Source organism: Simochromis diagramma, unplaced genomic scaffold, assembly GCF_900408965.1.
Source record: "Simochromis diagramma unplaced genomic scaffold, fSimDia1.1 OVJJ01000293.1, whole genome shotgun sequence".
In the NCBI taxonomy this organism is placed as follows: Eukaryota; Metazoa; Chordata; class Actinopteri; order Cichliformes; family Cichlidae; genus Simochromis; species Simochromis diagramma.
The window spans coordinates 1,265,443-1,287,216 of record NW_024386801.1 but is presented as its reverse complement, the minus strand read 5'-3'; the positions used below and the strand labels follow the sequence as shown (position 1 = coordinate 1,287,216).

At 42.2% G+C, this 21,774-nt stretch overlaps 1 protein-coding gene and 1 long non-coding RNA gene across 2 annotated transcripts in view; one reads left to right on the top strand and one right to left on the bottom strand.

Annotated features, from left to right (window-relative positions):
- The window catches only part of si:dkey-246g23.2 (solute carrier family 66 member 2), a 56,228-nt gene that overhangs the window by 28,486 nt on the left and 5,968 nt on the right, over positions 1-21,774 (bottom strand). The window lies entirely within an intron of this gene.
- LOC120729432 overlaps positions 7,679-21,774 on the top strand; it is a 29,183-nt gene continuing 15,087 nt past the window's right edge. The window contains exons 1-4 of the long non-coding RNA XR_005694935.1: positions 7,679-7,838; positions 9,632-9,633; positions 15,946-15,960; positions 21,374-21,389. This is a non-coding gene — a long non-coding RNA (uncharacterized LOC120729432). The remainder of the gene's footprint in view (positions 7,839-9,631; positions 9,634-15,945; positions 15,961-21,373; positions 21,390-21,774) is intronic.

Here is a 21,774-nt window from a genome sequence, read left to right as displayed (position 1 = left end):
GTTAACGGAAATAAAAATAAAAACAAAAAAAGGAAAACTAACTAAAACTGTAACCAGTGTTCACAAAACTAACTAAAATTAACTGAATTTATAGCAAAAATGTGTTTAGTTTTCATTGATGTGTGCGTGTCCTACAATAGTCGAGGGTGAAAATGAAGTTTAGTTTCCAGATTTTTTCTTGCTGTGTCTCATTGTGCCAGCAGGTGGCAGCACGTTAGTCGAGTCGTCTGTGTTGCTGCTCCGCCCACGCGCAGAATGATGTCAGGAAAAGTCGGGAGAAAGCGCCAGAGTCCAATTTGGGATTACTTTGAATATGACTGTGTTTTGGATAAAGCAAGTGTCTTGTAGTGGAAAGAGACAAATTATGAGGGACATTTATAAAGGGAAAAAAATCCCACAAACCTTAAAGTGCACTTGAAAAGCTCACACAAGAAGGCTAACCTAGCTTACCTTGAGAAGGGAGCACACTCAACCCTCATCCCCAGAAAACAGAAGCTAACCCCAGGCAAGGCAGCGTGATGCATCCCGAGACAACAGGACGGGGACATCTACATAACTGTGTGAGTCAATTGCCTTCAAAAAGTTTATCAATTCACATGAACCAAAATTACGAACACCCGGTGCTGCAAGAGTTAATAGTCTCATTGGGGCCAAGATATACATTTTACAGTTGCCTGGTATCAATGGTTGTTCATCTGCCCTTATTTATTTATTTATTTATGTATTTATTTAAAGAACCCATAGGTGGGAATGTGAGTTGTCTGTCTCTGCGTGTTAGCCCTGCGACAGACAGGTGACCTGTCCAGGGTGCAGTATGGTAGCTGGAATAGCAACATACCCAAGGATGAGCAGAAGAGCATGACTGATATGATGAAACTGGGATTTTGTTACACTTAATTATTGCAAACAAAACTAAAACTAAACTGAAACTAAGGATTTTCAAAAAATAAAAACTAAACTAAACTAGCAAACAATCGGTAAAAACGAATTAAAACTGATATAAAATTGAAAATCTGAAGTCAAAACTAAATAAAAATAAAAACTAATGAAAATTGCAAAACTATTAAAACCCTGCTTGGCTCTCACAAAACTCTGTCAACCTGAAAATAAACCAGGAAGTGCAACTTGATAAAGTTGGGCATCATGCTGAAAACCACGTGTAAGACATAAATTAGACCTGCAGGTTAAATCTGCTGTCACAGACTTCAGGTCAAGGTCAACGTAAACTGTTCCTTTCTTTAATCACTGACTGAGTGACTCAGATTTCTATTACGCTCAAAGTGAACTATCTGCGGTATGGGCTAGAAGAAGCTGGAGTGACTGAAGAACAGTCTTCAGTCACTCCAGCTTCCCCCTCACCTGAAAAACCTCCTTTTACTTTCAGATTAGTCCCAGCTTCAAGCTTATCTTTTGTTTACAATATTAAAGACCCCCGTCGACTCGCAAATAGCGTCTTAATTGTTTTAACTGTGTTAATTTGTTGTTTTAATTACTTCTTAATAGCTTAATTTCTTTGGACTGTTGTCTGATTTTGTGCAGCCCCTCAGACAGCATTTGTTGTGTTTCATGCTCCGCACGAATAAACAGACCTGACTTGAGCTACTGCAGCCACCGGCGCTTGGCAGAGGGAGGGAAGTGCCAGGAGAGGTTGGCCTTTATCACAAAATTAAAAGCTGCTTCATTTCCTTAAGAATGAGGCCGAGGTGGTGAAGTATCGAGGCGCTGCACCAATGAGAGTAGTGAAAACCAGTGTCACCTCTCTGTGTAGCACTCCTTTCTGAGCCTCTCACATGTTACATTTTCAATTTTTGAGCTCAGCTTAACCTTCCTTCTGCTTATCTGCAGCACACACGCCAAGATGCCAAAAAATGTTCTTCTCTTGTTCTCTTCCTGAGAGCTGCAATCTATTTTCATACATTAAGCAACACGCCGACTTCCCCTTCTTTATCACTGCACCCCCCTCTCTCTTTTGTAAAGCCTTTAAAAAGTACAACCAAGAGAGAAGACGACGTCTTTTATGGAGTCGCTTCTATTATCCTCCTGCACCGTTCTCTGACCACTTCACCTTTTCCCTCACGATATTGGAATCCTTTCGTCGGGAAGGGCAAGTGACCGCCTTTCTCAAAGAGCTCCCTCCTTGTCTGGTGGGCCTGAAGACCAGAGGCGCACTTCAAAGACCCCAGAGACTCCGAAGTGCCAGGAGGTGAGGAGGCACTCTTCCTTGACACAGAGTCTTTGTTTACACAAAGGTCATTGGAGATGAGACAATTTAATGAGTAAAAGACATGTCGACACCTGCGTGTGACGTTATTCTGGGAGGAAGTGTCTCGGCAGGAGGAGCTACAGCGTACAACTCCAGACATTATTTCAATGGCTGTTTGACGCAGGCTGCACAGAGGCTGGAAAGCATATATATATAACTGGAGAAGGTGCCTGAGTCAAAGAGTAGACCTGAGATATACAGCAGAGAAGCTAAACTAATTTCCCATCAGGCTTAGCAGAGAGAGAGAGCAGCGTGGAACCAAGAGCAGAGACAGAGATGGGAATTGACACTGACAGCTAGAGAGCTTTGAGATGTGCCGACTCAGCACTGTCAGTCTGCGTGTACAACGACTTAGCTCTGTGGAGTCTGCTCTGTGTATTTTAAGATGTGTGAAAGTTGCTGTTTGACATCTCTTGTAGGCTGTCTCGTTCGCCGCTCGGCTCGCTGGCCTAATCTGCGGATGGATGGGACTTCTTGGATGGAGTGGACTTTTGAGATCGCTGTAATGGGTAATAATGGATTGGATTTATACAGCGCTTTTCAAGGCACCCAAAGCGCTTTACAATTCCACTAATTCACTCTCACATTCACACACTGGTGGAGGCAGCTACAGTTGTAGCCACAGCTGACTGACAGAAGCGAGGCGGCCATAGTGTCTTGCCCAAGGACACAACGACCAGGACAGAGAGCCCGGGGATCGAACCGGCAACCTTCCGGTTACAGATGCGCTTCCCAACCCCCTGAGCCACGGTCGCCCGGGTAAAGACGGTTTAGATAACGCAGGCAATGCGAGCAACTAACTTCCTCACCGTATTCTAATCCAATCCAGGAGCTGTGGTCGGCGGCCGTGTCAGAATCTGCGAACTGAGCCGCAGTTTGGTTTTGCCTCCTCGACACAGCTCCACAGAATACCGACAGCACGAGGAACAGACACGCCTCCTTCATAGGTTTTAATGGGGACGCTGCAGGAGCTCTGCAATCATTTGGATGGGCAGAAAATCACTGAACCAGTCGAACGCTCTCTCTCACACACACACACACACACACATCTACAAACATAACTAAATAAATAAATAAACTGCCTTCCCAGCAGATTACTGTCTTGAACTAGTTTAGATTTTGCTCGCGATGGATGAACACACAGCCTGTGGTCAAACTTTTACTATATTTGAGTCGAGTCACGCTGACTGAGATGAAGATCACAGATTATAAAATCTATTTAAAATTCATTTTCACTTCAGCACAGAACAATTCAGTCAAAAAAAGTAATAAAAAGCAGAATATAAAAAGGAAGCAGCGATCACCATTATTTGAAATGACTCTAGATATTACCAGTAATGTTTCATATGGACCCTCATCCACATCAACAGCTTCATTTCACCGTCCTTTTTTAACACACTTGAAACTCTTCTTAGTGAAGAACAATTCTGAGATGCAACAGTACAGAAGAGCGGGCAACTGGACGCTCTGAAGTAGCTATGCATTACAAGAGTTATCTGTGGTAATAAAAGGGGCTATTTCTGTGAAATATGAGGTGATTTTCTGAAGAACGTTACCATCCGTGCTCAGTCGTTCAAGACAGAAAACATTCGACCCTTTAGGATGGCTCCTTAATTGACGTTTCCAGTTGCCAGGAAAGCTCCAAGTAAACATGTTTTTGTTCCGAGTATGTGGGACACGTAAAAAATATAATAAACAACGAAACAGCGGAAGTTGTGAAAATGCCATTAAGGTCGTTTTCAGCATGATTAATTAACAGACTGCTTCAGGCTGGTCCTTTAAAGGAAAAGAGGTTAAATCTCATCATCGTACATCACCGAGGGAATTCTCAATGTCCACTGCAATTAATGCAATCTTTTTAATTTCCATTAGCTTCTGTCTGTTTGCGCGATACCTTAACAATGTTTTGTTTTAATTTCAATTTGTGTTCTGTTGCAGCATCTTTTCAATTTACATTTTAATACGGTTTTCTATTTGTTGCTTCACTGCCCAATTTACTGTAAGTATGTCTTCTATTTTAATCTTTTATGTCCAGCACATTAATAAAATAACTTGTTCTATAATCCCACGGAGCACAGCGGTAAAGTCTCTCATCCCCGCATGGCCACATCTGGCAAAGCTAAAAAGCCTGCGTGCATCTTTTTATAAATATCTACTCACAGAAAGAACACAAATTTGCATAATGTTCTGTGTATCATCAAAGTCATTCATGCAAAAACATCCAAGTAATGCATTCAGCAGTCGATAGTTCTCAGTGGCTTGCCTGAATGCCTAAGGCTAAGGCATTGTGAGCCTTTTAACAGAGGCTTTATGATGGAAAAGGTTTTTAAAAAGGTGCCGTAAGCTGAAAGGCTGCAAGGTAAGAGAGTCACTTGGGTTCACACTTTTGAATCTCTCCATTTCTCTGGGTTTAGAGCGTCATGTGGCACTCTTACTTGAAACTGAGATTACTTGGCTGGAAAAGCAATCCGTCAAGGGAAAGCCATAAGATGGCTAATGATAGCCAATCAAATCTATGGGCTGGAATATCAATGCCCCCAAGCTGTCGTCAAAATGTGAACACTGGCATTAAGCAACTGGTTTCAGAAAACTGATTCTCTTCCCTCATGGAAATCGGTCATAGTGGAATATCTAAACCGAGTGGAACAAACAGCCGATTCTTCCTGAAATAAAGCAACATAAGGACAACAGCTGACTTACCACATGTGAGTCCGCGTCTCTACCTCTGTGTTAGGTGAGGGTGCTGCCTTAAGCATGCAGGATACAAAATATACCCACCAACAATCAGTGAACACCCCACACTGTGACGTGGTGCATTCTCAAATCAGGCATCACTAGACCTGGAAGGTTAAAGAGCTCTTAACGTCTGATGGGATGTGTTGGACTTTTCAGTTTCCAAATCAACCACCAAACAGCTGTTCCTGTGTGTGCAAAAGATAATACAGCAAGTTGTACTCCGGGGGTGAAGGGTCAAAGGGCAAAGGTCAGACTTTTTCTTTGTACAACAGAGATTAGCAATGCTAATGTTAGCAGCCAGTGCAGCAAAGGGCAAACAGCCGACGCAGCAAGAGCTGATTCTGTCAGCTTAACAGCACACTCAGGAGGTATTACATGAAAGATTATGATGTGATACAACAGGAGACTTAATAAAATGATTTCCTAAAAATGAATAAACAGTGAATGCAATACACCACGACGTTACTATTACCATTTAAATGAGTTATTCTGCTTTGCAGTCCTTTTGGCTACTACAAGAGAAAGACACATTCTGAAAAATACTTAAGAAAATAAGGAGCTGAAAGTCTTTTCTTTGTGGTTTTTAGCAAACAGTCATTTGTCAACAGCATTTTTGCTGCAGTAGCACTTTTTTGAAGGTGGGAGGCTTTGACCTTCCTGTGATCCATGACTGATTTCTCCACTAGTGATTGTTTTTACACCCCGTGTGTGTGTGTGTGTGTGTGTGTGTGTGTGTGTGTGTGTGTGAGAGAGAGAGAGAGAGAGAGAGAGAGAGTGTTGTACATCTGTGAGGGTGTGTGGGTACCAGATTGTGTGTGTGTGTTATGTCAGTGAAGACCTCCATCTATCAGTCCAGGTAGATGCTAACTGAAGAGGAAGGCGTGTGTGTGTGTGTGTGTGTGTGCATGTGTTCTCTTTAACCTTTGACTGCGATGAGGACTAACTAACGAGCTGTATTAGCATTAATAACTCACAGCAACATAGAAGAGTAATTGTAAGAGCTTCATATCACAGCATGTGCTCCTTCACTACTTATGCAAAGAGTCGCTTTGCATACCTGCAACTTCTATTTCAGCTTCAGGGCCGCTCACAGTTTTAACGTACTTTCGAACTCTCACATCCTCGCCACAATCCAGTTTACTTTTCATTCTTACACTAGTTCCTTTGTCAGTCTCCCTCCCTGAAAGTCGGCGGACGGCTTCCACCTGCAGCTCTGAGATAAACAAGAGTGAGTCAGTCAGCTGTGCATGCTGTGCTCAAAAACGATGACCCCCGTCTGCACAGGCCACCACAGTCAGGCTCTCGCAAGACTCAGTGCAATTTTTGTGTTTGTGCGATTATTTCATCGTATTCAGTTCAACATAACGAGCCTTAGAACAATAAGTACGAGTACATTTAAAATGAAATGAAACAAAATTATATACAGTCGGCTCGGATAAAGTGAGATATCCTTGATATCTCACTTTATCCGATAGAAGCAGTACAACACAGCTAAACTGTGCAACCAACCTCAAGTCACAAGGAGCACTTGGCACATGTTTCCATGACTCTTATCCTCCCTCAGTCCTTCTGTGTTTCTCTTACACTGTAAAATCCATTAAGCAGAGAGAATCAAAATTTAAAAGCTTTTTTTGCTGCCACTGTCCTTCATTTGCCCCAACAGCAGCTGCATAATCCTGTATCTTGCCTTGCATGCCCGTCCAATCCGTAAATGTCTTCAACCTTTTTGAAATTCCCAAATTTGGGTAAGTCTGAAGGTAGTTTGGCCTCAAGACACTTCAGCAAGTTCTTTTTTAAGTTGTTTTTTTGCTTAGAATTTGCTGTCTGCAGCAAAATGAAAGCAGAACATTGGTTCAAATTAAGTGCTGTTGTTCTTGTGTTTCACATGTTTTTCAGATACAGGCTGAGTGAGCAGCTGTGCTTTGTTACTGATGCCAGTTGATAAGCCGTCACCCTCTAATCCCAAACACCGAGGCCCGTTTCTAACATCGCTGACATAAAAGACGAAAAGTCCTCAGTTTCTCCAAAGTAGTCATTTTTTATTCATTCTTTTCTTCTCAGAAACTTTAAAGATAATAACAGACGGATCGGAGTCTGTTTTCAGCAGGAGCAACTTCAGGTGATTCAAATGAAGCAAAACATCCGTGGCCTCGCTTCTATTTTTTTGCAGACTGGCACTTTCAGCCAGTGTTGGCAGCTCATGCTGTCAGAGTAGCACGAGCCTGAGCTGTGAGGACTTGTTTGATACGTCAGAGCACAGAGCTGACGCTGAGCTGCAAAGTCCAGCAAAGTTGACTGTGCTAATGTCCCTTCATGCACCAGGATAAGTACAAGAATAACAATGTTTCTGTTGCTCTCGCTGCACTCAGCACATTGCATGAGAAACGAAAACACATCTGTGAGTCTATGATTGTGTGATGTTCACGTACACCTGCTCCCAGACAGAGTCAGCCGCGTAATGTCAGCTTTGTAGCTTACGATAAAAAACAGTTCCTGATGGGCTTATATGGTGAAGATTTTAGAGTTATGATACCTGTCTCAAACAGTACTACACAATTATTACTATTAATATATCTTCTATCACAGCGGTCCCCAACCCCCTGGCGACGGCCCGGTACCGGTCCGTGAGTCGTTTGGCGCCGGGCCGCGAGACTTGAGGCTCGGGTGTGACATTTATGGTTTTCAGGGTCTTTTCCTGTGTTGTAGTTGTGTGTCTCATTTTGAAAGAAATGTTTACACATGACCATAGCGACCAGAGAGCATTATGGGGCAGAGCGGAGGACGTTACTCTCAGTGTTGTAGGCGCATTTCAGGAGGACGCTGCTAATAAAGTTACACAGTGAATTCATGTTTATTATTATATTTACAAAATCATTTTATTTTGTTGTATTTATCCGCAACACCTTAAAGGCCGGTCCGTGAAAATACTGCCTGGCATCAAACCGGTCCGTGGCTGGGGACAGGCGGGGGACCGCTGAGCTATCAGTTAAAATATTCAGGAGCTGCATTTTAGCAAATTATGTGGCATTTAGTAAGCGTCTGCCCTCTTTACCCATTTCTGTCATTACACGTTACACCAAATATCTCTGCTTAAAAACTCTTCAGATTAAGGCAAAGCTATTAGACATTTTGAAGTGGATGTAGGCAGGCAACAACATCCAAATGTCCTGGATCACTCAGGCTCCTTCCATTAGCTCCACAGCTCTAAAGCAGCTCCGTTCTGTGTCCATACAGCAGATTCAAAAGGGCTGTGAAAGACTGAACAGTTGAATTCTCCAGGATGGAGAGTGTCTGATGGATGACAACCGGCATTGAGGCCGAAGCACTGAAATGCTGTGACCTTGGTGCTGAGGATGAAGGAGTGGAGTGAACAGAAGCGAGGAGGTGTGGTGTCAGCGGAGCACTCTACCCACTCTAATCCACACTGCGAGAGCATGACAGACACAGAGAAGCATGAGATCAAATTAACTACACTTTGGCTCTGTTGGTCTCTCGTCCTGTCTTGACGGTCTCTCGCAGACACACAAACACACACATGATGTGCATGCACATACACGGTGCACACATATGTAGAACACAACCCGTTTCCTCTTTTCTCTCCCAACTTTCCGCTTAATGCAGATTCACTCACACACAGACGCTCTAATGCAGTCAAAGCTAAGCGTGTGTGTGAAGGTGATCTGCTCTGATAATAATCAGCTGTTGACCAGATGGAAGAATCAGGAGGTCCAGATAAGGAAAAAGGTACACACTGTTTATTAAAGCTTTACTAGGGCAGATACATTATCAATGGGAGGCTTTCTTTCTGTTCAGATAAGCAGGTGTTAATCAAAGATAAGCAGCAGTACTGTTCTTTGCTGCAGACCACTGGGTGTGACAAAAGCTCTCTTGACCAAACAACACGACCTTCATGGCAGAGATGTGCTACGTGGGCCGTGTCTGTGTATTAGTCTAAGGGTTATGTTGGAAGAAGACCTCTTAATGCTTTAATGCTGTGCTTTATTAATATGTGCAGATTCCTGGAGGGGAATAAAGCCTTAAGTGAACATATGATATACACAGACCAGCATTACAGGGCAAAGACTTCACAGCACTTGCAAAAATAGAATGTATTGACATTACAACATTATGTAATGTCATGTAATGTTAAGCAACAGAATTAGGAGCGTTCATAAACCACGTTAAACCCTCCCACATGTCTAAAAACTCTGTTCACATTAAATAACTGGACTTTCCTTTGAAATACTGGAAAATATCAGACTACGCAAAAGCATTAAGGCTGCAGGACGACTTTTAGCTGATCTATGCAAATCTGTACCAATGACGCATGTAAACATGTTGGGATTCACATGCCTGCAAACTCAGGAAGCTGATACAGCGTGGTTAACGCTGTAGATGTTTGAACAGCCCTGCACATTCCCCGCCCGGTCACAGAGCTAGGAGTGAGGTCGTGCACGCCGTGACTGCGTGGATCACATGACATGAGCAACAGCGGCGAGAGCTCCATCTACGTCACCGCCGCGACCCCCCTGCAGCAGGAACACAGACCTGATGCATGAAAATATAATCAGGTATGTTTTGCAATAGGCTGACAAATGCAGCGTTATATTTGTACAGCTGCACTTTTGTCAGAAGTACTTGAAGCGTGCAGGTGGAGAATGCAATAAAAATGTTATCATTTTATAAATGAATCCAAATGCTCTCACAGCTCGTACAAAGATGTAAAGGAATAAGAAGAATCCGGACCTGACAGTGTGATCTTCTGCCAGATGTGCATTCATGTTCAAAAGCAAAGAAATTTTTAAAAAAATGTTTCCGTAGATCCAGACAACAAAGACAACAATAAGACAACAATAACAACGATGTGCGTCGACTGGAAGTGATACACGAGTTGGCAACTTTAGCGAGATACACAGGACGTCTGTATCCACAGTGTTACACACACACACACACACACACACACACACAGGTATAATTATCACATTACTCAGTCAGAGAGCACAATTACAAGCACAGCAGCAGCATTAAGTCATTATTTCGCTGAGAAACACTGTTCAAAGATAGCGCCCACAGCAATTTAATGAGCGTTTATCAGCAGCTCTTGATACCAGGTGTCCACAGAGCAGATGTTCTGCTACTGCAGCAAACAACAGCAGATATGCCAAGTACACAACAAATACACACTTATAAGCATGAAATTGTGTTATGTTCTTGTGTTTGCAGCCCTGATGTTGTCAATCAGAGGGAGGTTATCTGCTTCAGCTGGCTTTTTTAACATTTCTACACAGCGGAGAAAAACATGGGCGACTACTGACTGCCAAAGGCTAATAAGCTGAATCTGGGCTTATCTTTAGGTGCAAACATAGCGCTTCATACGAACCCTAAAGGACCTCAGCCGACGGCGAAAAGATTTCCGCAAAAAAATCTTCTCAAAAGTCATCACTCAACACGCTGTCAGACACTGATCTAAATAACAGGCGACGTGCATCGGTGCTCGTTGTCATACCGGTACGTACAGCAGCCTGAGCATCAGCAGCCTGAGCATCAGCAGCCTGAGCATCAGCAGCCGGGCAGTTGCTGCGAGATTGCATCAGTGTCCACTTGTTTCAACAGAGTAGATGAATGAAGAAAGATTTATAGGGTTGGAGAGATGAGCAGGAAGTAAAAATAAATAAAAAAGTTTGTGCAAATAATGCAAATAAGGATGTCGGGGAAAACAGACAGACGACTTACTGTGGAGAGAATATTTTACTTTTTCTGAGGAATCTCAGCTGATGATTGAATGTGTCGCCTGCTTACGACAGAGCGACTCTGACGTTAACTGCAGAGCCAAGTTACATATCCAAACATTCAAACAGCATTTTGGTTTCCAGACTCAAAACTTCTTTTTCTCCTAAATCTAAGAGAAGAAAATCAATCGTCTAAAAGCGGAACTGAAAACTCAATAACAGCACGGCGTAAAGTTCACAGCGTGAACTCGAAAAGATTTAAATCATGGCCGCACTGCACTGTGTGCCATGTGTTAAATGACTCGCGCGACATTCAAATAATAATTAAACATTGCCAATCGCTGCCTTATTAAGCATCAGTGTGTACTAACACTGTCTGTGCTTCCATCGCTTCTGATAAACCGGAGCTGTTTGTGGAGTGCCTGCTTTCAGAAAACTGTGGAAGCAGCAAGAGATTAAAAATTACTCATCCAAACAAGAACGAGCATAAACAAACAATAATGACACTCGCATCACCTGGTTGTCTGTTTTTGTCTCTGTGATATCCTGTTTCCTCAGTGGCATTGCAGTTTGTCTAGCCATTTCTATCACGGTCTTATGATATTAGTGGTGTGTGTGTGTGTGTGTGTGTCTGTGTGTGTGTGTTTCAGGGCAGTCCTCCAGGCACCGATGTTCTCAGGAAGCGCTGTGTGACATGCTGGAGACGAGTCTAGCATCTCGTAGATGGCAGAGTGCCCAGGGCGCAGCATCACCTCTCCAATTAGGACAGCAGGAAAGCTCCCTGCTACATCATCTACTACACACCACTGGAAGTTCCTGCTCCTGTGCAAAAATTATTATCTCTAAATTGTTGTAGAGTTAACACTGAAAACTTTGGCAGATTTGACTTTGTGGCAAGTTTGAGGTGGAGCTCAAACTGTTGTGACTCGTGTGGTTGACACGAGGACAATCGGACTACGCGTTAAATCCTGTCACAAACTTCAAAAACAGGCTAGAAATGACATATTTGGCCAAATATCCACATAAATGTGGATACTGATAAGGAAGAGTGAATATTCTCAGGACAAAACCCTCCTCACATGGAGACCACCGAACACTTTGTTCAAAACGACTCCATGTCCAGACATTAGCGTCCTCACATCCACAGTGGAATGTCAAAAAAAGTTCAGGGCTACAGTAAAAGCAGGTTCGGTCTTAGTGAGAGGCAGAAAGTTTTCTAATGAGAGAGCCTGAGGGCTTTTAAAATTTGACTCATATTCCCTCTGATCACGCCTGATCAGAGCGCAAAACCTGAGCGGTGAGAGCGCGAAGGAGGAACGGCTGAGGCCAACTGCATTTCAGCACAACTGGATGAGGAAATAATGAGCTTAAACCTCACAGCAATCAGTGTTTATTACGCAGCATCATTGTCTTTGGGAAGCAAATGACTAAAACACTAATACGGACCCACGAAGAACTGTGAGGTGTTTGTAGCAGCAGCATAGAAGGAATTCTTAGAGGTGCCAGCTGTCCATGATCAGCATTTTTAATGTACAGCGCTATGAAGACGCATTTTCCCCCGTCATAAGTTTTTGGGCGTATTTGCCACGATTACATGTTTCAGACCATCAAACCAATATCGTTCAACTAAAGACAAAAAATGCAGTTTTTAAATGACGATTTCACTGCTGACCAGTGTGCAAAAGTTATTTCCTCCCTTTTAAAATCATGAATTAACTGTTATTATAAAACTGAGTTCCAATTGGCTGGATCTGATTACTGTTAGACATGATGAATCAAGACATTAGTGTCTGACAAAGTGAAGGAGGAAAGATCTCGAAAAAGCAACACATCGTGCCACTAACTAAAAACAACTATCAGCATCATCTATCAGTCTGGAGTGGGTTACAAAGCCACATCTAAGGCTTTGGGACTCCATCAAACCACAGTGGGAGCCATTATCCACAATGGAGAGAAAGCCTCTGGAGGGACAGCGGTGAACCTTCACAGGAAGGGAAAATTACTCCAAGAGCACATCAATGACGGATCCAGGAGGCCAAAATAGAGCCAAGAACAAAAGAACTGCAGGCATCACCTTGCCTCAGTTAAGATCAGTCTTAAAGAAAGGTGGGAAAAAATGAGCCAAATGGCATCCACAGGAGAGTTCCAAGGCAAAAAGCACACCGATGACTGAAAAGGATACTTCACTCATTTCAGTTCACATGATCTCAGAATGGTAGCGTGGACACTGATGATAGTGTGATGTTTGCTTTCTGTTTCAGGACCTGAAAGTTCCCGTAACTGATGAGTGTATTTTATACCAGGAGAATGAGCAGCGATCAGTTCATACCCTGAAAATTCGAAGGCACTCAGGTACTGCAGCGTGACAAAGTTTGGAAACACCTGAAAATCCACCTCTAAATGGCTAAAAAAGAAAAAATAACAACCAATGAAAACTTTGGAAAGGCCCAGTCAGAGTCAGACTCTCATGCTTGAAAAACCTCCAGTGTGGCTGAATTAAAACAAGTCTACAAAGAAGAGTGGGCCAAAATGTTTCCACAGTGATGCAAAAGACTCACTGCCAGTTATCACAAACACCACTGCTGTTGTTGCTGCCAAGGGTGGCAAAACCAGTTATCAGGTTTAGGGGGGATTACTTACACAGAGCCAGGTAGACTCGGGTTGCTTTTTCCCTTAATTCATTCAGAAATGCATTCATTAATACATAAATCATAATTTTGAAACTTTTTATTTGGGATATCTTTGTTTCATAGTCAAATTTGCAAAAAAATAAGAAATCGAGTACAGAAAAATAATTTTCCAGCTAATTTGTGAGTCTGGTGTGTTTATATCTGTATAATCAGTTTGACTCAGACGAGCCACTAAAACAAATCTTTCTTTCCAGAAATCTCAGACAGACAGATGAGAGCGGAAAACGGATAGACACCGACAAGGAAGCCAGCTAATTATCGGTTATTGGCTGATCAGGATACACAGCATAGAGCGTATCAGGAGCTAGCACCATGACGGAAAACTGAGAAGGAAAAAGATGATAAAGAAAAGTGGTTTCAGTTCTTTCTTGAGTATAAATCAGATCAAACAACATTTACACGAGTGGTAATTTTATATTTCATTCTTTGTAATTCATAGAGCACCGTCTCATTTACCTAACTTACATGGTATTGCCTCCATCTTCAGTTAGCATCTACCTGGACTGATAGATGGAGGTCGTCACTGAAAATAACACACACACAGACACACAATCTGGTACCCACACACCCTCACAGATGTACAACACCCCCTGAGATTGTCCTTCTCTCTCTCTCTCTCACACACACACACACAGCAGACCACACTAACAGATGGGTAGATGTCCGAACCTCTCTTTAGGCACACACACCTGTCAGGTTATGTAGTGGAGACGGATGTGATGGATGCTATCTGTTTGTCAGGTCTTCTCCGTAGTGTTGGTCTAATGAGGCGACACCCTGTCCTGACTGACACAACCAGGTCAACAGGGTCAGAGACAACTCTGTGAATTACTAACCCACATCCATAAATAACCACAAGGTATCAGGACAGACCAGAGGGGTTTCTCTTCTGTTAGCAAAGCCCTGCAGGGCATCAGGTAGTTCAATTAAAACGGGCATTCTGATTTAAACTCGATCCAAGTTTCAGAAAACGTCTCTAAAAGAAGACTGATGGAGCTGCTCCATGGGCAGAATCAAACCAGCTGACAAGCTGCTGTAAACTTTACACTGAGGCACAGCTATGGGCAGACATGTTGGTTTAGGGGTAGGCAACTCCAGGCCTCGAGTGCCGGTGTCCTGGAGGTTTTAGATGTGTCCATGATCCATCACAGCTGATTTAAATGGCTAAATGACTCCTCAGCATTTCTTGAAGTTCTCCAGAGGCCTGGTAATGAACTAATCATTTGATTCAGGTGTGTTGACCCAGGGTGCGATCTAAAACCTGCAGGACACCGGCACTCGAGGCCTGGAGTTGCCTACCCCTGGTTTAGAAGAACCAAATCCTCTCTTCGGAAGAAATTCCGAGTGGATGCCGCGTCAGACGAGTTGATAGCAGGCTAATGCGTGCATACAACTGGAGTATAAAAGAGCTACAAAAACATTTTTTGCCTGTTGCAGCTGAAAAGTTTTACATGGGCGTGAAATAATCAGAAAAAATCAGGTCCTGAGCGGTGAACCAATCCTTTTTTTTCCCCAGAGTATGAAAAAACTTCACACTGTCACAGACAATTTGCCAATATTGTAAATGGAATCATCTGAAGCCATATGAATGCACGATTATTCCCGACAGTGCCACCAGGCTCCATATCACAGCACTGATCTGAAAGAGCCACATTATCAAAGACTTTCTTATGTGCACATGTGACCCATGAAAAAGCCTGTTGCACCAGTACTGTTCCTGCTAGGTTTATGTGTTACATGGTACAAATCTAAAAAGCCCATAAACTTTGAAAAATGCTAGCTGCATGATTGGGAACAAACCGCCCCTGAGGGATGAACCGTCGCCTGGTCCATGAGACCAATGGAAGAGTCGTCAATGTTCTGGTTTTATTACCAACCAAAAACCTACTGCTCCTGTTGCAAATGCAATATATAAAAATAAATGAATAAAGCCTTATCAAATCCAAAACTAATTATAACACTTATCTCTCGTCTCAAAAATGTTTTCTCATTGCTACTTTCCTTTGAGCTTCCGGGAACAAAAATTATCACTGCAAATACCCCCCCTCGTTTTATTTGCATTTTTATCTATCCTGTTGGAGTAATCCAGTATGCCTGGCTGCTAATAAAACACCTCTCACCTAGCTGACTTCATTTGACTTGCTAATATAACTCAGCTGTTATCGGGGCTTTAATTAAAACACATCACTTTGAAAGTGAGCAAAACACTTTTTTCCTGTTGCAGGATATGTAAATTCAATTTAGGCCGCACATAATCTCGGTCAATGTTTGTTACACCTGATTTGTGCCACCGCAGTGATGCAGATGTGCGTGAGCAGCGGTTTTCATTTAATGGGCTGCTCTGTGAGTGTGTTACTGTTGTGGTATGTTGGGCAGAGCCTGAAACTGCAAGTTATTTGTTCAGCACATCATGTGAAGCACCTTTAATACTGAACGACACACAGAGTCCGTCGTTGGACGGTGTCTGTTCGTTCAGCTTGTGTGCCCTTATAGATGAATAAAAACAAACATAGGAAAATAAAGACAGTACACAGTAGAATTAGTCTTGAGACCACACAGTTTTTATCTGAAAAAAGATACTTTCTCAATATGATAACGAAAACAAGTTGAGGGTTTACACCAGAGAACAGTGAACAGAAGTCATTTACTGCAGGAGGAATAGGGCTGCCAACTTTTACCTGCAATAATTCAGTTGCACTGCTCTTGAACGGGCATCCAGATGAATCTCATGCACAGGCTAACATTGAGCCCACCCATACATGTGTCTACAGTCATGGTAAATAAATAAAGTAAGCATTCTTTCAAATCCAGGATTTCACATATCAGTACATTAGAAAAACAAACAGAAAATTGGTCTGTAGCAGGTTTTACAGTTAGGTCACTGCAACAACATAAGACATACTAGACTGTGCCATTATTATCATTTTTATTATTATTATTGTTTATGCCAAAATATAGAATCAGTGTCTGTTTCTATAGCAATTAGGATGTTAAGTAGCAGCCAACTGCTGTTAACAGAATGTGCTTGCTAATGATTATCTGATCCTGAGCAAGTGTGAGCACCTTTTTTTAAACCAGACGTTTTGGCAGTTTGGTGGTCCGGAGCGTTCCGGCTGTGTGTTAACACAATGCAGTGATCTCACATGAGCAATTGTTGCTGCCCAACAGCCTGGGAAGGATTGCAAGTCAATTTCCAACCAATTTCCAGTCCATCATTCTACAGTCAGAAAGGTTATTCACAGGTGGAAAACAGTTCCCAGTCTTCTCAGGAGTGAACATCATAACAATTCCCCCCCTAGGACAGAACATGCAACGCTCAGAGAAACTGCAAAAGAAAAAGAGCTGCAGACTGAGACTCTACAGGTCTCAGTTAGCATGTAAAAAGTAAAAGTTCATGACAGTACAACTAGAAAAAGCCTAAATGTGCATGGCTTGTGTGGAAGGGTTGTCAGGAGAAGTCTCCTTTTGTTCTAAAAAGAACGAGGCAGCGTGGCGAACGCTTGTAAAATTCCACCTAAACAAACCACAAGACCTCTGGAACAATGTCCTTTGGACACTGATAAAGTGGCAAAGTGAAGATATATGGCCATGATGTACGGAGCCAAGTTGGAGGAAAACTAAACACAGCATATTAGCACAAACACCTCACACCAACTGTCAAACACAGCGGTGGTGGAAGGGTGATGATTTGGCAGCCATACAGGACCTGGGCACTTTGCAGAGTTGACGCTGAACTCCTCTGCACACCAAAATGGGCCGAGCTTTAGCCGTCAAGCGACAGGTCAGTGAAACCAAGCACAGCATCAAATCTACAACAGATTGGCTGAAAGAGAAAATAATCAAGGAGCTGCAATGACCTAGTCAAAGTCCAAACTTCAAACTTATTAAAATGCTGTGCCAGACCTTAAAACTAGCGATTTATAAATGAATACCTGCAAACTTCAATAAACTGAAGCAACTTTGTAAAGGAAAGTGGCCCAAAACGCCTCCACAACAATGTGAGAGACTGTTGAAGTCATACAGAATACTTTACTCTAAGGAAATTATGTGGTTACAGTTGCTCCAACAGACTGAACTCAATTCAATTCGATTCACTTCAAATTTATTTTATTTATACAGCGCCAAATCACAACAACAGTCACCTCAAGGTGCTTTAAGGTAGATCCTACAATAATACATACAGAGAAAACCCAACAATCAAATGAGCCCCTATGAGCAGCACTTTGGCGACAGTGGGAAGGAAAAACTCCATTTTAACAGGAAGAAACCTCCGACAGAACCAGGCTCAGGGAGGGGCGAGGCCATCTGCTGTGATTGGTTGGGGTAAATAATACAATATTTTACAAAGTTACAAAATATAAGAAATAGCTTTATCCAGAATACTACAGAGATTAAATATATATGATTGAAATTTTACTCTAAACTGTAAAACAACTTATCGCTGCTTAAGGTGGTTCTATAAGCTGCTTAAGCTGCTTAAGGTGGTTCTATAAGCTGCTTAAGCTGCTTAAGGTGGTTCTATAAGCTCAACTTTCCCATACTGCTTCTGTATTTAGCCTTAGTTTTCAAATGTTGTTCATTTGGGTTTTTATTGAAATTATTTTAAGACACACTAAGGACCACATGATTCATCATTGTGTCCTGATACATAAAACATTGGTACCTTTACCTTGACTATATGTGTGGCTAGTTAAAAAAATTAAATAAAATCAAAGGTTTGATGTCACTTTAAAAAACTATTCAAGCTTACTCCTGATATCAAACAGAACCTCAGCCCTGATTAGTCTCTTTCTTTGAGATAACCACCACAGTGCTTCAGTTGTTGGACAGCTGATAATAACTAAAGATAGCATCCACAGCGACTTCACATCAAGTGACAAATCTGCATATAGTTCAGAAAGAGCTGCACAGTATGAGCTGGATATGTAGCAGAGACATAAGACGGAGATTAGAAGAGCTTTGGACACAGACAGTGTACAACAAGCTGACGCTACACAGGCTTACTAGTACACTAAGTCTGACCTGTGTCTAACTGCTGTGACAGGATAACAGCTTTTGGCTAAAATACAAGGACCGCTCATCCAAATAATTTAAATTCAACAGTGCACTTCCTCGAGGGAACAGAAATATACACCCACCCAGCTCTACAGCAGACCTGATGAACAGATGCTAGAAAACAACAAAGACACACACACACACTTCATTTATTAGAGAGACAACAGTGCATCAGTCTCATTAACTACGGCCTTCATCAATAACTTCATTAAAACCTTTGTCAGCAAAAGCTGAGCTGTTGAACTGTATGAAACTATGAGTATATGTTAAAGTTGTACTTGAATTAATATTAGTATGTTAACACGAGCAATTTCATCAAGTACAACACGACCATAACTTTGATGTGGAAATTCAAAAACAAGTCAAATATTCAGCTTCCTTCACTTTTTATTTTGATGCGCTGAACCCACAGGTGTGTCTCGTGTCTAATTTTGATCTATTAATTCATTGAAATTGTTACATTCTAAAATCAAGTTAGCAGTATTGTTTCAAAGAACTGCGGCTGCATCTGGCAGCTATGATCTGAATTTATGAGGCAACAGAGGACAGAGTAGCAGTTCATTTTATCACATTAGAGACGGTGATTCGTGAACACTTCAACAATTCCTATCATGCTTCCACTGTCTTGAGTGATAATGCTTTTAGGGAAGACCACAGGGTCAACGCTAGTTATCAAGAGCCCCGCCTCTTCTGTTTATAGTGAGGTAAGGTCTCACTGGCCTCCACAAACAGAATGTTAAACAGCAGCTGTTGCTAACTTTCAAACGCGCTTTCTTCACACAAACGTAAGCTGCAAGTACAACGTTAAATGTGTGTGCTTTACCCGTTTCAGCCAACAGAGGAGGATGTTGTTCAGCTTTTATGGTGTTCCACTTTCAGTGACCTCACAGTAGCTCAGTAATTACACTTCATTAGATATTCTTGACTTGTTTTAAATCAAGTTTTTTTTATCCAGCCCCAGAATTCTCTTCTTTCACATACTCAGAGTTACTGTCTGCACCAATCTGACACTTAGCCTGAGGTCACGTGTGTCTTTGAATATATTCAGACCCCTTACTTCTCTATCTGGCTTCAAACTCCTGCATTATAAGGCCAGGACTGCTAATGTGGCACCCTGGGGCAGGTACTGAAGACTTTGCAAAGTCATAACTCTGAGTGAGCACAGGCAGAGACTATGACAAAGACTCAAGAACACATTTTAACCACAAATATATGAAGTTTCACCTCTATGAACGATTATGCAGAGGGCATCAAAATGGGCAGAGTAACAATGCTGATGCAGACGAAAAACAGATTCTGTTTTCTGCTGACTTTTCATCCTGATATCACTGCATCATCAATGGATTAAGGAGACAAAGAGCTACTGTACAGGATGCAAACACACACACACACAGACAGACACACAGACAGACACACACACCTTACACATCTAGTACAAAAATAATAAATAATAATGAAGGTGACCTGACGAGAAAATCCAGGCTGTGTAGTTGTGTTTGTTATCTCTTAGCTTGGCTTCACTTCTAAAGTCTGAGCACTCCTGGTGAGATAGTCTGAAGAAACTTCCAGACTGTGCTACAGTTTGTGCATAAAGCCAAAAACAGCACTTCCTTTTTCACATGCCATGATGTAGTTACTGGCACTCTTTGGTTGTTTATAAGAAAGCCGGAGTGAAAAAAAAAGTGTGGGCATAAAACTTGCACAACAAGCTCATCCTTGAAAGAAGCGAGCTTACTCATCTGACTGACATTTCTCTTTGTCGTGCCATTCTGGCAACAACTTTATACAATTACCTGTTTTCACGTATACAACACAAAAGGAGGAGGCACTGTTACCGGGCAACAATGGCTTTACACCTACCCTTTGAGGAGAAAACAATTACAAATTTTTACTATTAACCACATCTTAGTGACAGAAACACAAAAAGGAACTCCCAGTCACCAGTTTCAAACCTATTTGGAGACGCCTAACTGTGATTCTCATAAGCAGTGGTACTTTCCTTAATTCAGTAATCACATGACAGGTGATGCGCTTGTAGGAGGAAGTTCGTTGGGCATCTTTCTTTGCCTTTAGACAATAATTCTGATGGCAAAAGAACCAAACGGGACAGGCGGGGGGAAAAAAAAGGAGGGGGTTCTGGTAATAATGCCGGGAGCAGAGTTTTGAACCAGTTGAAGCTTATGGAGGGATTTTTGGGGGAGACCATGCTAGAGAGAATTACAATAGTCAATGCGGGAGGTAACGAGACTATTAAACAAGAATGGACGCAGACTGGGTGGAAAGAGAAGGACGTAATCGGTTAATGTTGCATAGATGGAAATAGGCAGAACAGGTGAGATCACTGATGTGAGATTTATAGGATAGTGAACTGTCTAGGATGACACCAAGGCTCTTAACCTGAGGAGAAGGGAAAACTGTGGAGTTATCAACAGTGAGAGTGAAATGATTTGCCTTCAGTGGGTTGGATTTAGTGCCGACAAGAAGGAGTTCAGTTTTATCCTCATTGAGCTTAAGAAAATTAGGATTTTAATTCGGATAAACATTCTATAAGAGAAGGTGGGAGGGAGGAATCAGGCCAGCGGGAGAGATTTAACTGGGTGTCATCAGCAAAACAGTGAAAGGAAAGATGAAGTTTATGGAAAATGGTACCAAGAGGGAGGATGTATGTTATGAAGAGAAGAGGGCCTAAGACTGAACCTTGGGGTACACCAGAAGTGACCGGGAATAGACGATCAAGGAGATATGATTGGAACCAGGCTGGGGGTGTGTCGGAGACGCCAAGAGAGGAAAGTCTGTTTAGAAGGAGAGATCGTGTCGAAGGCTGAACTCAGATCCAAAAGGACAGGAATGCTGAGAAGACCAGAGTCAGCTCTGAGTAAAACATCATTAGTGAACCATAGCCTAAATGGCACAGTGGTCTACAGATCTTCAGGGGTGGAGATATGCACATTATGCTAATGTTTTGGACACAAGGATGTGAAATCCAGAAGAAAAACCAAACCCATCTCCTGTGCACGATATCACATCTCAGCATCCAGCTTCAATGGCAGCGTGCTAACACACGAAGCAGCTGTCGAGTGCTTTTTCACCAGCTGTTTTCAGCTTTGTGATAAGAACTAAATACTGAAAGGAGATCATTGATAAGTCTTCACTGTCAGGATATCCATATATACATGTAGATGGAAAGTTTCATATTATATAGGCAATTAAGTGACAGCTCTTCCTATGTGATGCTGAGGAATAATGCAAAAAATAATGTAATGAGCAATTCATAAATTACTTTCTATAAAGCGTAAAAAGG